The sequence below is a fragment of the Triticum aestivum genome, chromosome 2D, assembly GCF_018294505.1.
Source record: "Triticum aestivum cultivar Chinese Spring chromosome 2D, IWGSC CS RefSeq v2.1, whole genome shotgun sequence".
Taxonomy (NCBI): Eukaryota; Viridiplantae; Streptophyta; class Magnoliopsida; order Poales; family Poaceae; genus Triticum; species Triticum aestivum.
In genome coordinates, this window is record NC_057799.1 from 146,834,591 (window position 1) to 146,850,048 (window position 15,458).

The window sequence follows — 15,458 nt, forward strand, 5'->3', positions numbered from 1 at the left end:
ACATGGAGGCTGGCCTTAGAAGATTGCTCTATTGGTGCAACCCCATAACTAGCCGAGGCAAGTATGGCAACGTAGTAATGGGCTAGTTAAGCTATAGCCCGGGTGAGCAAAGGAGCAATAGCACTCTGTTAATCCATCACATCCCTATGTTTAACGTTAGTGCAAACTTTTTTCATCGAGAGAACAGAAGCACAACATCACTGAGGGGTCCATGAGGGATGAGGATACATAAAAATGCAATTGTGCATAATACTATTAAGTCGCATGCTTATCTACCTATCTTGCAACCTTATTATAGGCATTGTGAAGAGAGTATTCCAAGCAACGACGAAAATTGATGAAAAGACCACAAGACCGAGAGAATGCCAATGTTTCGAGACAGAAAAGCATTTTAGGGAATTACTAAATTGTGGTATGGTGGCGTCAAAGAAAATGTTTGCATCCAAGATCCAACCTTGATCATAATGTGTACATATATTGTTCATTCTCCATTTTTTACTTATCTAGTCCGATTTGTCTCCTCCTGACTTGATTAGGAATTTGTATGTACGCAAAAATATATTATATCATATCAGATAAAAGCACACATAGCGAATGAATTGTTTACTCTAGTACTGTAAAACTTATGTATTACGTAGTTGTAAACTAGTATTATAGCACCAGTACAAATATTTTACTCCTTGCATGCGGATTAAGCATATGATCAGCTTAGACACCACATCTTCTATTAATCCATCTAGTTGCGCTGGAGGTTAAGGTTTCCCGGATTGCTTAAGGAAGATGCCCTGGTGGTAGTGGTTCAATTGTGATCAAATCATTAACATTAGTTTCATACAAAATTATCATGTAACACACTATAAGTAAAAAGTACTAGCGATATAGCAGTAGTCAAAGTTTTGACTTGAGCCTAGAAAAAGGAGTTCACCTACCAAAGTAGTAAACCAAATGCTATGGGAATATGCTGAAACACATTAGGGGAAGTGTGAACATCCGAAGTGGATCAATTGTACCACTTATAAACTGGGTCAAGGAATGGTTGCCAGTGAGTATGTGGCAAAGACATGCACTCGAGTTGCTCAGGAGTTGCAATTCACAAGCAGTCAAAAGTTAGTGCAGCATGTGCTCGAAGGAGCTTCATTGGCGCCGGTGAGATAAGGCAAACGCAAGAACACCGTCGATAGACAGTTCTCTACATCTTTCCAGCAACCGTGTAGAGGACGTGGTTGTTGCTTCCTTAGCCACCGGAGATCGGTTGCCTTGCTCCTTCTCCGCGCTTGATTCAGAGTAGTCGTCGCTGCTAGGAATAAGACCATGTAAATAAACCGGGTCGCCATGACACCTTCTTCTACTCTAAGTCTTTCATAACTTTTTGGTAATACTCCAATATCTCATACTCTATCAAATATAGGCAAGAGGATATCTATCTGCTTCTTATTTCTCAGTATCTCCAGGATTGATAACGGGTTGAATGTGAATCACTTAGTATTTATATCATTAGGGTAGCCATTAAAAATCTATAGGATAGTCATATGATTTTGGTGAACCTAACTAACTGTCATGCATAATGACTGTCATACAGCTACAAGAGACACATAATATGTGAAGAAGTATGTGTATCCACCTCATGATTCTCAACGGCAGTGGAAAATTGAGAACGGATCAACTGTGGATAATAGCTTAGTGTGTATGAGAGTTATTTTATTTAGTTTGACCATATTTTCGTAATATATCGTGATATCTTGAACCATATATTAATTTCTATGACACTTCAAAACACACGGTGACTCCAATTCTACTATAAACCAAAATTTAGAAATTGAGGAGGTCCACGAACAGATCAATCATACTTGCTAGGACAACGTGGCGCTTAGAGCCAGACACCAAAGTTCTAATCTGTCAGCCGTCCAAACTCTATTTTGAATCAAGCAGGTAAAGAACTTGCACTTGGTAGTGGCCCAATGCTTCCAAACCGTCATTTGCACGGTCGAGGTGGTAAGACCCGCGAAATGAGCCTAGCTAGTACATCATGGAGGGCGAGTAAGCCCCATCATCATCAGTAAGCTTTGAAAGTACTTTGTCCACGGTGTCATGGGTGAGGTGCACGCTATCAAGTTTTTCCACAAGCAAGGCGAACTAATGTATACTATAAATGGACGCGTGCCTTGCTACGCCTTTTTTTTGTCATATCGTTGTAAAATTGATAGTTTTCTGAGTGGCTAGTTCATGTGTTTATTTCAGGATGTATATTCATATATATTAAATAAGAAAATATAAAATTCTAGCCTCCTATGAAAATTCTATCTTAAAAAAGATCAAAATAATCATAGTTGTATTAGGACATGCAATGGTTCAAGGACAGAGCAACAATGTAATAGGTATTGTCAGCTATCTCAAATGTAATTTGACAGACTAGTCCTAAATCATTTTTTGTCGCTATTCACTCTTATAATATGACACCTCCAAAGTACAAATGAACCTAATGTTCCAATTGTCTTGCTTTACCACACGTAGGTGCAACTGATTTTAATCCAGTACACATTCAAATCAAGAGCATCTTAAACCATTTGATGAACTAACAATAAACCAGCTTTTATGTATGAAACCGGACCTGAAAATGATAAGATAAATAAGGGCGATTCTTTGGATTGCATGTTCCTTTATATTGCCAAGAAAGAAGGATGTCGTGCTATTCCCTCGTCAATCTATAAGCCCATTGCTCATTGTTTCTATCATGAATTATTCTGATAACTCAAATATCATATATATTTATAACTAAATGATTGCACAACTAAATTCCGAAACACTAGGCATTGAGAAAAAAAAGGAAGTCAATATTTACCGATAACTCAGACTATGTGCCCTGAATAATGATCGTGTTTTGTAGTGAGACATACCAAGACCATAAAAAACCAAAAATCACATGCAGACTACTCCCAAGTTTTCGTGGTGAAGACATATTCACCTTAGGTTAAGCATATTCATGTTTGTCAAATCATCACTTGATGGAACGAGTGACATATTTTACACTCTTCGAGCATATATAAGAAACGGTTTAGAGTATACTTATTTGGAAAAAAATCAACCAATCTTGTATTATAGGGTTATATGACCTCCCTCGGAAATGTACTTGCTCCACAGCTAAATAGTTTGCTGACCAAAATAGAACTTAGGTCTTGTGGAACCATTTAGTATAATATGATCAGTACATAGGAAAACTCATTCCGGACCAACTACATTTACACTAGTTAATGATTATCAGTACAAAACACAAAGCGAGTTGCCATCATGTACATTCTGGGAGTCTGCACATATATCCTCTATAACATTATGCTTCTTAGTTTTAAAGAGCCCACATTCAATTGAGGTCTCCAATTGAAACTGGATCACCCAATTCTTTTATATTATACACTATGCTTTCTAAGTTTTAAGGCCTCACAATTAATTGAGGTCTTCAATTTAGAATTTGGTCACCCGATTTTGATCAGGTCAATAATTTCTCAAGGAGCTCTTCCAATCAATTCTTTTAGTTCTCTATGTTCCGTAATTTTCAAGCTCTTTCATTTAATTGAGGTATTCAATTTTGAATTTGGTTTACGATTTTGACCGGGCCAACGATTTTTCAAATTAATTAGAAACAGCCAGCCTATAAAAATATATCAATTATGGGCGCCCTCCCACCACCTAGAAAAAAGAAGCACCACCATATGATAATGTAGGACTAATGTAGTACATGCAGCCACCGACGCCGAAATTTCCCCGCATACATATATGTTGGTCAGCGGATAACACGGAACCACAGTACGAAAGGCCCATCAAATCATCACATTATAAATAAAAATAAAACAAACTCCATCATCTCCCCCACCTACCAAACTAAATATTCCATCAGATCCAAAATATAAGGTTATTACTTTTTGGAAAGTCAAATTTCCTAAACTTTGACCAAGTTTAGAGAAAAAAATACCAACATCCACAATATTAAACAAAAAAGTATGAAAATTCATTTCATGACGAATGTAATAATACCGATTCCGTATTATGGATTTTGATATGTTTCTCTACAAATTTGATCAAACTTCAAGGTTTGATTTTTCTAAAAAGTAACACACCTTACATTTTGAAACAGAGTGTTTTTTTAAGAAACTCAATAACACCAACGGCGTAGCAAAGCGCGTCCAACCCTTCTAGTACTATACACTATGCTCCCTAGTTTTTAAGGCCTCACAATTAATGAAGGTCTCTAATTTAGAATTTGGTCATCCAATTTTGACTGGGTCAACAATTTCATAAGGAGCTCTTTAATTTAGTTTTTTAATACATCGTGCACACTAATTTTGGAGCCCTCCCGTTCGACTGGGCTCTCTAATTTGAAAGTCCCCTCATTCAACTGAAGCCTTCAATTTGGATTGGATACACGATGGATAGGGTCATTGACCTAGGCATGAATGGGTACCCTGGGTGTCCTGGCCCTTCGTTGACAAAAAAGGAAGTGCCACCTATGACACGTTTAGCACCAGCATAATTGGAGGAAATATGCCCTAGAGGCAATAATAAAGTTGTTATTTATATTTCCTTATATCATGATAAATGTTCATTATTCATGCTAGAATTGTATTAACCGAAAACTTAGTACATGTGTGAATACATAGACAAACAGAGTGTCCCTAGTATGCCTCTACTAGACTAGCTCGTTAACCAAAGATGGTTAAGTTTCCTGACCATAGACATGTGTTGTCATTTGATGAACGGGATCACATCATTAGAGAATGATGTGATAGAAAAGACCCATCCATTAGCTTAGCATAATTGATCGTTTAGTTTTATTGCTATTGCTTTCATCATCACTTATACATGTTCCTCTGACTATGAGATTATGCAACTCCCGAATACCGGAGGTACACCTTGTGTGCTATCAAACGTCACAACGTAACTAGGTGATTATAAAGATGCTCTACATGTGTCTCCGATGGTGTTTGTTGAGTTGGCATAGATCCAGATTAGGATTTGTCACTCCGTGTATCAGAGAAGTATCTCTGGGCCCTCTCGGTAATGCTCATCACTATAAGCCTTGCAAGCAATGTGACTTTAGTTACGGTATGATGCATTACGGAACGTGTAAAGAGACTTGCCGGTAATGAGATTGAACTAGGTATAATGATACCGACGATCGAATCTCGGGCAAGTAACATACCGATAACAAAGGGAACAATGTATGTTGTTATGCGGTTTGACCGATAAAGATCTTCGTAGAATATGTAGGAACCAATATGAGCATCAAGGTTCCGCTATTGGTTATTGACCGGAGATGTGTCTCGATCATGTCTACATCGTTCTCGAACCCGTAGGGTCCGCACGCTTAACGTTCGATGACGATTTGTATTATGAGTTATGTGATTTGATGACCGAAGTTTGTTCGCAGTCCTGGATGAGATCACGGACATGATGAGGAGTCTCGAAATGGCCGAGAGGTAAAGATCGATATATTGGAAGGTTATATTCGGACACCTGAATGGTTCCGAAGTGTTTCGGGTATTTTTCGGAGTACCGGGAGGTTACCGGACCCCCCCCCCCCCCCGGAGAGTAGTGGGCCTTAATGGGCTTTAGGGGAAAGGAGAGAAGGGCCTCAAGGGGTGGCCGCCCCCCATGGGCTGGTCCGAATTGGACTAGGAGGGGGCGGCGCCCCCCTCCTTCCTTCTCCCCTCTTCCCCCTTCCCTCCTTCTCCTAGTTTGAATAGGAAAGGGGGGGGCGGAGAATCCTACTTGGACCGGGAGTACAAGTAGGGCTCCCCTCTTGGCGTGCCCCCTCTAGGGTCGGCCTCCTCTTCCCCCTCTCCTTTATATATGTGGGAGGGGGCACACCAAGTCTTCTCTTAGCCGTGTGCGGTGCCCCCTCCACAGTTACACACCTCGGTCATATCGTCGTAGTGCTTAGGCGAAGCCCTGCGCCGGTAACTTCATCATCACCGTCGCCACGCCATCGTGCTGACGGAACTCTCCCTCGTCCTCAACTGGATCAAGAGCTCGAGGGACGTCATCGTGCTAAACGTGTGCTGAACACGGAGGTGCCGTACGTTCGGTGCTTGGATCGGTTGGATCGAGAAGACGTTCGACTACATCAACCGCATTACTAAACGCTTCCGTTTTTGGTCTACGAGGGTACGTGGACACACTCTCTCCTCTCGTTGCTATGCATCATCTAGATAGATCTTGCGTGATCGTAGGAATGTTTTTGAAATACTGCGTTCCCTAACAGTGGCATCCGAGCAAGGTCTATGCGTAGATCTTATATGCATGAGTATAACACAAAGAGTTGTGGGCGATAATAGTCATACTGCTTACCAGCAACGTATTACTTTGATTCGGCGGTATTGTTGGATGAAGTGGCCCGGACCGACATTACATGACTGCGTTCATGAGACTGGTTCTACCGACGTGCTTCGCACACAGGTGGCTGGCGGGTGTTTGTTTCTCCAACTTTAGTTGAATCGAGTTTGACTACGCGCGGTCCTTGTTGAAGGTTAAAATAGCACACTTGACGAAAAATCATTGTGGTTTTGATGCGTAGGTAAGAATGGTTCTTGCTAGAAGCCCGTAGCAGCCACGTAAAACTTGCAACAACAAAGTAGAGGACGTCTAACTTGTTTTTGCAGGGCATGTTGTGATGTGATATGGTCAAGACGTGATGAGATATAAATTGTTGTATGAGATGATCATGTTTTGTAAAAGTTGGCAGGAGCCTTAGGTTGTCACTTTATTGTATGAAATGCAATCGCCATGTAATTGCTTTACTTTATCACTAAGCGGTAGCGATAGTCGTAGAAGCAATAGTTCGCGAGATGACAACGATGCTACGATGGAGATCAAGGTGTCATGCCGGTGACAATGGTGATCATGACGGTGCTTTGGAGATGGAGATCAAAGGCACAAGATGATGATGGCCATATCATATCACTTATTTTGATTGCATGTGATGTTTATCCTTTATGCATCTTATTTTGCTTAGTACGGTGGTAGCATTATAAGATGATCCCTCAGTAAATTTCAAGGTATAAGTGTTCTCCCTGAGTATGCACCGTTGCTACAGTTCGTCGTGCCGAGACACCACGTGATGATCGGGTGTGATAAGATCTACGTTCACATACAATGGGTGCAAGCCAGTTTTGCACACGCAGAATACTCGGGTTAAACTTGACGAGCCTAGCATATACAGATATGGCCTCGGAACACTGAGACTGGAAGGTCGAACGTGAATCATATAGTAGATATGATCAACATAGTGATGTTCACCATTGAAAACTACTCCATCTCATGTGATGATCAGACATGGTTTAGTTGATATGGATCACATGATCATTTAGATGACTAGAGGAATGTCTATCCAAGTGGGAGTTCTTAAGTAATATGATTAATTGAACTTTAATTTATCATGAACTTAGTACCTAATAGTATTTTGCATGTCTTTGTTGTTGTAGATCAATGGCCCGTGCTACCGTTCCCTTGAATTTTAATGCGTTCCTAGAGAAAGCTAAGTTGAAACATGATGGTAGCAACTACATGGATTGGGACCGTAACTTGAGGATTATCCTCATTGCTACACAGAAGAATTACGTCCTGGAAGCACCGCTAGGTGCAAGACCCGCTGCACGAGCAACTCTGGACGTTATGAACGTCTGGTAGAGCAAAGCTGCTGACTACTCGATAGTTCAGTGTGCCATGCTTTACGGCTTAGAATCGGGACTTCAACGAGGTTTTGAACGTCATGGAGAATATGAGATGTTCCAGGAGTTGAAGTTAATATTTCAAGCAAATGCCTGAATTGAGAGATATGAAGTCTCCAATAAGTTCTACAGCTGCAAGATGGAGGAGAATATATAGTTCTGTCAGTGAACACATACTCAGAATGTCTGGGTACCACAACCACTTGACTCAACTGGAATTAATCTTCCTGATGATAGTGTCATTGACAGAGTTCTTCAGTCATTGCTACCAAGCTACAAAAGCTTCATGATGAACTATAATATGCAAGGGATGGATAAGACAATTCCCGAGGTCTTAACAATGCTAAAGGCCGCGGAGGAAGAAATCAAGAAGGAGCATCAAGTGTTGATGGTTAACAAGACCACTAGTTTCAAGAAAAAGGGCAAAGGGAAGAAGGGGAACTTCAAGAAGAACGGCAAGCAAGTTGCTGCTCAAGTGAAGAAGCCCAAGTCTGGACCTAAGCCTGAGACTGAGTGCTTCTAATGCAAAGGGACTGGTCACTGGAAGCGGAACTGCCCCAAGTATTTGGCAGATAAGAAGGATGGCAAAGTGAAAGGTATATTTGATATACATGTTATTGACGTGTACCTTACTAATGCTCGTAGTAGCGCCTGGGTATTTGATACTGGTTCTATTGCTCATATTTGCAACTCGAAACAGGGGCTATGGATTAAATGAAGATTGGCTAAGGACGAGGTGACGATGTGCGTGGGAAATGGTTCCAAAGTCGATGTGATCGCCGTCGGCATGCTACCTCTACATCTACCGTTGGGATTAGATTTGACCTAAATAATTGTTATTTGGTGCCAGCGTTGAGCATGAACATTATATCTGGATCTTGTTTGATCCGAGACAGTTATTCATTTAAATCGGAGAATAATGGTTGTTCTATTTATATGTGTAATATCTTTTATGGTCATGCACCCTTGATGAGTGGTCTATTCTTGTTGAATCTCGATTGTAGTGATACACATATTCATAATATTGAAGCCAAAAGATGCAAGGTTCATAATGATAGTGCAACTTATTTATGGCACCGCCGTTTAGGTCATATTGGTGTAAAACGCATGAAGAAACTCCATGCCGATGGGCTTTTGGAATCACTTGATGCTTGCGAACCATGCCTCATGGGCAAGATGACTAAGACTCCGTTCTTCGGAACAATGGAGCGAGCAACTGACTTGTTGGAAATAATACATACTGATGTATGCGGTTCGATGAGTGTTGAGGCTCGCGACGGGTATCGTTATTTTCTGACCTTCACAGATGATTTGAGCAGATATGGGTATATCTACTTGATGAAACATAAGTCTGAAACATTTGAAAAGTTCAAAGAATTTCAGAGTGAAGTGGAAAATCATTGTAACAAGAAAATAAAGTTTCTACGATCTGATCGTGGAGGTGAATATTTGAGTTGCGAGTTTGGTCTTCATTTGAAATAATGTGGAATAGTTTCGCAACTCACGCCACCTGGAACACCACAGCATAATGGTGTGTCCGAGCATCGTAACCGTACTTTATTAGATATGGTGCGATCTATGATGTCTCTTACTAATTTACCGCTATCGTTTTGGGGTTATGCTTTAGAGATGGCTACATTCACATTAAATAGGGCACCATCTAAATCCGTAGATGACACCATATGAACTGTGGTTTGGCAAGAAACCCAAGTTGTCGTTTCTTAAAGTTTGGGACTGCGATGCTTATGTGAAAAAGCTTCAACCTGATAAGCTCGAACCCAAATCGGAGAAATGTGTCTTCATAGGATACCCAAAGGAGACTGTTGGGTACACCTTCTATCACAGATCCGAAGGCAAGATATTCGTTGCTAAGAATGGATCCTTTCTAGAGAAGGAGTTTCTCTCGAAAGAAGTGAGTGGGAGGAAAGTAGAGCTTGATGAGGTAATTGTACCTGCTCCCTTATTGGAAAGTAGTTCATCACAGAAATCAGTTCAAGTGATTCCTACACCAATTAGTGAGGAAGCTAATGATGATGATCATGAAACTTCTGATCAAATTACTACTGAACCTCGTAGGTCAACCAGAGTAAGGTCCACACCAGAGTGGTACAGTAATCCTATTCTGGAGGTCATGTTACTTGACCATGACGAACCTACGAACTATGTGGAAGCGATGATGAGCCCAGATTCCACGGAATGGCTTGAGGCCATGAAATCTGAGATGGGATCCATGTATGAGAACAAAGTGTGGACTTTGGTTGACTTGCCCGATGATCGGCAAGCAATAGAGAATAACTGGATCTTCAAGAAGAAGACTGACACTAACAGTAATGTTACTGTCTACAAAGCTCGACTTGTTGCGAAAGGTTTTCAACAAGTTCAAGGAGTTGACTATGATGAGACCTTCTCACCCGTAGCGATGCTTAAGTCTGTCTGAATCATGTTAGCAATTGACGCATTTTATGATTATGAAATTTGGCAAATGGATGTCAAAACTGCATTCCTAAATGGATATCTTAAAGAAGAGTTGAATATGATGCAACCAGAAGGTTTTGTCGATCCGAAAGGTGCTAACAAAGTGTGCAAGCTCCAGTGATCCATTTATGGACTGGTGCAAGCCTCTCGGAGTTGGAATATACGCTTTGATAGTGTGATCAAAGCATATGGTTTTATGCAGACTTTTGGAGCAGCCTGTATTTACAAGAAAGTAAGTGGGAGCTCTGTAGTATTTCTGATATTATATGTGGATGACATGTTGTTGATTGGAAATGATACTGAATTTCTGAATAGCATAAAAGGATACTTGAATAAGAATTTTTCAATGGAAGACCTCGGTGAAGCTGTTTATATATTAGGCATCAAGATCTATAAAGATAGATCAAGACACTTAATTGGACTTTCACAAAGCACATACCTTGATAAAGTTTTGAAGAAGTTTAAAATGGATCAGTCAAAGAAAGGGTTCTTGCCTGTGTTACAAGGTGTGAAGTTGAGTCAGACTCAATGCCCAACCACTGCAGAAGATAGAGAGAAAGATAGAGAGAAAATGAAAGTCATTCCCTATGCTTCAGCCATAGGTTCTATCATGTATGCAATGCTGTGTACCAGACCTGATGTGTGCCTTGCTATTAGTTTAGTAGGGAGGTACCAAAGTAATCCAGGAGTGGATCACTGGACAGCAGTCAAGAACATCCTGAAGTACCTGAAAAGGACTAAGGATATGTTTCTCGTTTATGCAGGCGACAAAGAGCTCATCGTAAACGGTTACGTTGATGCTAGATAGCTTTGACACTGATCCGAATGACTCTAAGTCACAAAACAGATACATATTCATATTGAATGGTGGAGCTGTCAGTTGGTGCAGTTCCAAGCAACGCGTCGTGGCAGGATCTACGTGTGAAGCGGAGTACATAGCTGCTTCGGAAGCAGGAAATGAAGGAGTCTGGGTGAAGGAGTTCATATCCGATCTAGGTGTCATACCTAGTGCATCGGGTCCAATGAAAATCTTTTGTGACAATACTAGAGCAATTGCCTTGGCGAAGGAATCCAGATTTCACAAGAGAACCAAAGACATCAAGAGACGCTTCAATTCCATCCATGATCAAGTCAAGGAGGGAGACATAGAGATTTGCAAGATACATACGGATCTGAATGTTGCAGACCCGTTGACTAAGCCTCTCTCACAAGCAAAACATGATCAGCACCAAGACTCCATGGGTGTTAGAATCATTACTATGTAATCTAGATTATTGACTCTAGTGCAAGTGGGAGACTGAAGGAAATATGCCCTAGAGGCAATAATAATGTTGTTATTTATATTTCCTTATATCATGATAAATTTTTATTATTCATGCTAGAATTGTATTAACCGGAAACTTAGTACATGTGTGAATACATAGACAAACAGAGTGTCCCTAGTATGCCTCTACTAGACTAGCTCGTTAATCAAAGATGGTTAAGTTTCCCGACCATAGACATGTGTTGTCATTTGATGAACGGGATCATATTATTAGAGAATGATGTGATAGACAAGACCCATCCCTTAGCTTAGCATAATTGATCGTTTAGTTTTATTGCTATTGTTTTCATCATGACTTATACATGTTCCTCTAACTATGAGATTATGCAACTCCTGAATACTGGAGGAACACCTTGTGTGCTATCAAACGTCACAACGTAACTGGGTGAATATAAAGATGCTCTACATGTGTCTCCGATGGTGTTTGTTGAGTTGGCATAGATCCAGATTAGGATTTGTCACTCCGTGTATCAGAGAAGTATCTCTGGGCCCTCTCGGTAATGCTCATCACTATAAGCCTTGCAAGCAATGTGACTTTAGTTACGGGATGATGCACTACGGAACGTGTAAAGAGACTTGCCGGTAACGAGATTGAACTAGGTATAATGATACCGACGATCGAATCTCGGGCAAGTAACATACCGATAACAAAGGGAACAATGTATGTTGTTATGCGGTTTGACCGATAAAGATCTTCATAGAATATGTAGTTACTAATATGAGCATCCAGGTTCCGCTATTGGTTATTGACTGGAGATGTGTCTTGATCATGTCTACATAGTTCTTGAACCCGTAGGGTCCGCACGCTTAACGTTCGATGATGATTTGTATTATGAGTTATGAGATTTGATGACCGAAGTTTGTTCGGAGTCCCGGATGAGATCACGGACATGACGAGGAGTCTCGAAATGGTCGAGAGGTAAAGATTGATATATTGGAAGGTTATATTCGGACACTGGAATGGTTCCGAAGTGTTTCGGATATTTTCCGGAGTACAAGGAGGTTACCGGAACCCCCCGGGAGAGTAATGGCCTTAATGGGCTTTAGGGGAAAGGAGAGAAGGGCTTCAAGGGGTGGCCACGCCCCCCCCTGGGCTGGTCCGAATTGGACTAGGAGGGGCGGCGTCCCCCTCCTTCCTTCTCCCCTCTCCCCCCTTTCTCCTTCTCCTAGTTGGAATAGGAAAGGGGGCGGGGGGCGAATCCTACTTGGACCGGGAGTCCAAGTAGGACTCCCCCCTTGGCGCGCCCCCTCTAGGGCCGGCCTCCTCTTCCCCCTCTCATTTATATACGTGGGAGGGGGGCACCCCAAAGGCACACCAAGTCTTCTCTTAGCCATGTGCGGTGCCCCCTCCACAGTTACACACCTCGGTCATATCGTCGTAGTGCTTAGGCGAAGCCCTGCGCCGGTAACTTCATCATCACCATCGCCACGCCGTCGTGCTGATGGAACTCTCCCTCGTCCTCAACTGGATCAAGAGCTCGAGGGATGTCATAGTGCTGAACTTGTGCTGAACACGGAGGTGCCGTACGTTCGGTGCTTGGATCGGTTGGATCGTGAAGACGTTTGACTACATCAACCGTGTTACTAAACGCTTCCATTTTCGGTCTACGAGGGTACGTGGACACACTCTCCCCTCTCATTGCTATGCATCACCTAGATAGATCTTGCGTGATCGTAGGAGTGTTTTTGAAATACTGCGTTCCCTAACAATAACACACGCGGCCAACAATATAAGTAACTTTCTCATGTATTTGTATTAATTGAAAGACTTCCTTCAATCACACGGTCAAAAAGACCCACCCAAACACCATAATAGAAAAAGGAAGATGATACAGTCATGTACGATTCACTACGGATTGGTCATACCAAACAATCTCCCACCAGTCAATTCCATGATTTTCATTGTTCGGTCACTCTTCCCCTAATCTCCAACCATAAATTGGCACATCCATCTCTAACCATGATTCCATAAAGTTTGTTCGTAGGTGTAGCATCTCTGGTAAAAAGAACACACTCCATTGTTGCCCCCACACACGAAACCAACTAGCACGTAAATAATTTTCACAACTTAAAAAATTACCACGTAAAAATAAAATTTGTACAACCCCGAGAACATAAGTGGCACAACAAAGTGCGCACTGCCCTTCTAGTATATAACACCGCCCTTCTAGTATATAATTATTTCTCACAGAGCAAGTAGTATGGCTGCAGTGGAGCCTACCTTATCAGAATAACTTGGCAAGTGAAACCATCATTTTTATCTTTAGCCGAGCCAAATTTAGAAATCATATGTCGGCTCTGAAAGTTTGTAGTCATCTCCTACACAATTAATTAAGTTTGTCAAGATCTTGCATGCAAAATGAAAGATATAAACTATCATATTTACTATAAGAGATAGAGACGATACATTTTTTCGTATCATTCAGCTTTGGTAAGACTGTATAACCACCAAATTTACAAATAGGGGGAAGTGGGTAGACCCGTGAGCATATCTATACATACAGAGAAAATTAGGAAATGACATACAATCAGAGCATAGCAATAAAACATACACATTCGAAATCAAGAAATGACATACAATCGGAGACCTCAGGCACGACGACATCGGCGCGATCACGAGGGAATTTCTTTCCCTTTGGCGCGTGATGGCCACCCTTGACCTGATGCTCACACAGGGGGTTCAAGACACGATCACATGGACAGAAGGGGGCTAGGGCAGTGACGGAGCCAGAAAAATCGAATGAGGGGGGCCGAGTATGTTAAACCTTGTTGGGGCACGGTAATTCATAGAAAAACACAATTTTAGCAGAAAATAATCACTCCTACTATTCACACTAGGCTTAAATCGGTGATGTTAGGGGGTGCAGGGCCTTGGCTGCCACCCCTGTCTCCGCCACTGGGCTCGGGTCAGTACTCAGCACGCTCAGCCTACCTGCTGCAAATCCTAGTGCCAACAAACTCCAACCTAAGGTCTCTCATCTAGAAACCTTGGGCATCGACAAAACTGAAGATTTTCTCCTGGTTCCTGCACCTGAACCGAGTGTGGTGCAACGAAAGACTGCAGCGAGAGGCTGGACCAGCGGTTATTTCTGCCAGCTCCGTGTCAGACAACTTGAATCTTTAGTCCACCTCTTTTGGGAATGCCCAGTGGCAGTGGAGATCTAGAGAAAGGTGGCGGCATGGAGAGGATGCAGAGCTCTGAACCCGGATAACTGGAGCAGAACGAGCCACACCACTGAAAGAGTTCAGAGGGTAATTCAGCAGGTGGCCATGGGGCAGGAAAGAAAAGCAATGAAATCGATGATCATGTTGGTGTGCTGGGAGATATGGCAGGAAAGGAATGCCTAGACTTTCCGGGGGAAGATTGTGTCAACTGAAAATGTTATCAACAGCATCAGACAAAACCATGAGCTTTGACAATTGGCTGGGGCAAATGGCCTATAGCACCCCTTTGGGGCACCGGTCAGGAGAGATTAGCTTATCTTTCGCCTAAGGGCATGTTTCTTTCATTTTCTCTCTCATTTTTTAATCTTCATCCACCAGATCACTTGATCGAACATTGTTTCCCGCACTCTTTTGCTATATCAAATGAACGCCAGCAACATGTTGGATCTTTCAAAAAATCAGGGAGGTGTCATATACTCTAGTCTAATAGCGAGGTAAGCATGTATTGCCCTTTGGGAAGCTAGCGATTGGTGTATCAAAAAATTCTATGCATAACTTCAAAAATAACAGTTGATGTGCAAGACAAAATACTATGTGCCACAACAGAAGATAACGGTTGTATTGAGAAAAATGGTCGATTAAACAAATTGATGAGTGAAATCATATGAAAACAAATCACTAATGCGACATAATTTCTAACCCACCTTTTCCAAAAGATCAACTACTTCACCATATTTCAGTTTATTCCAATGCACTAAATAAAGTATCAAGAAATA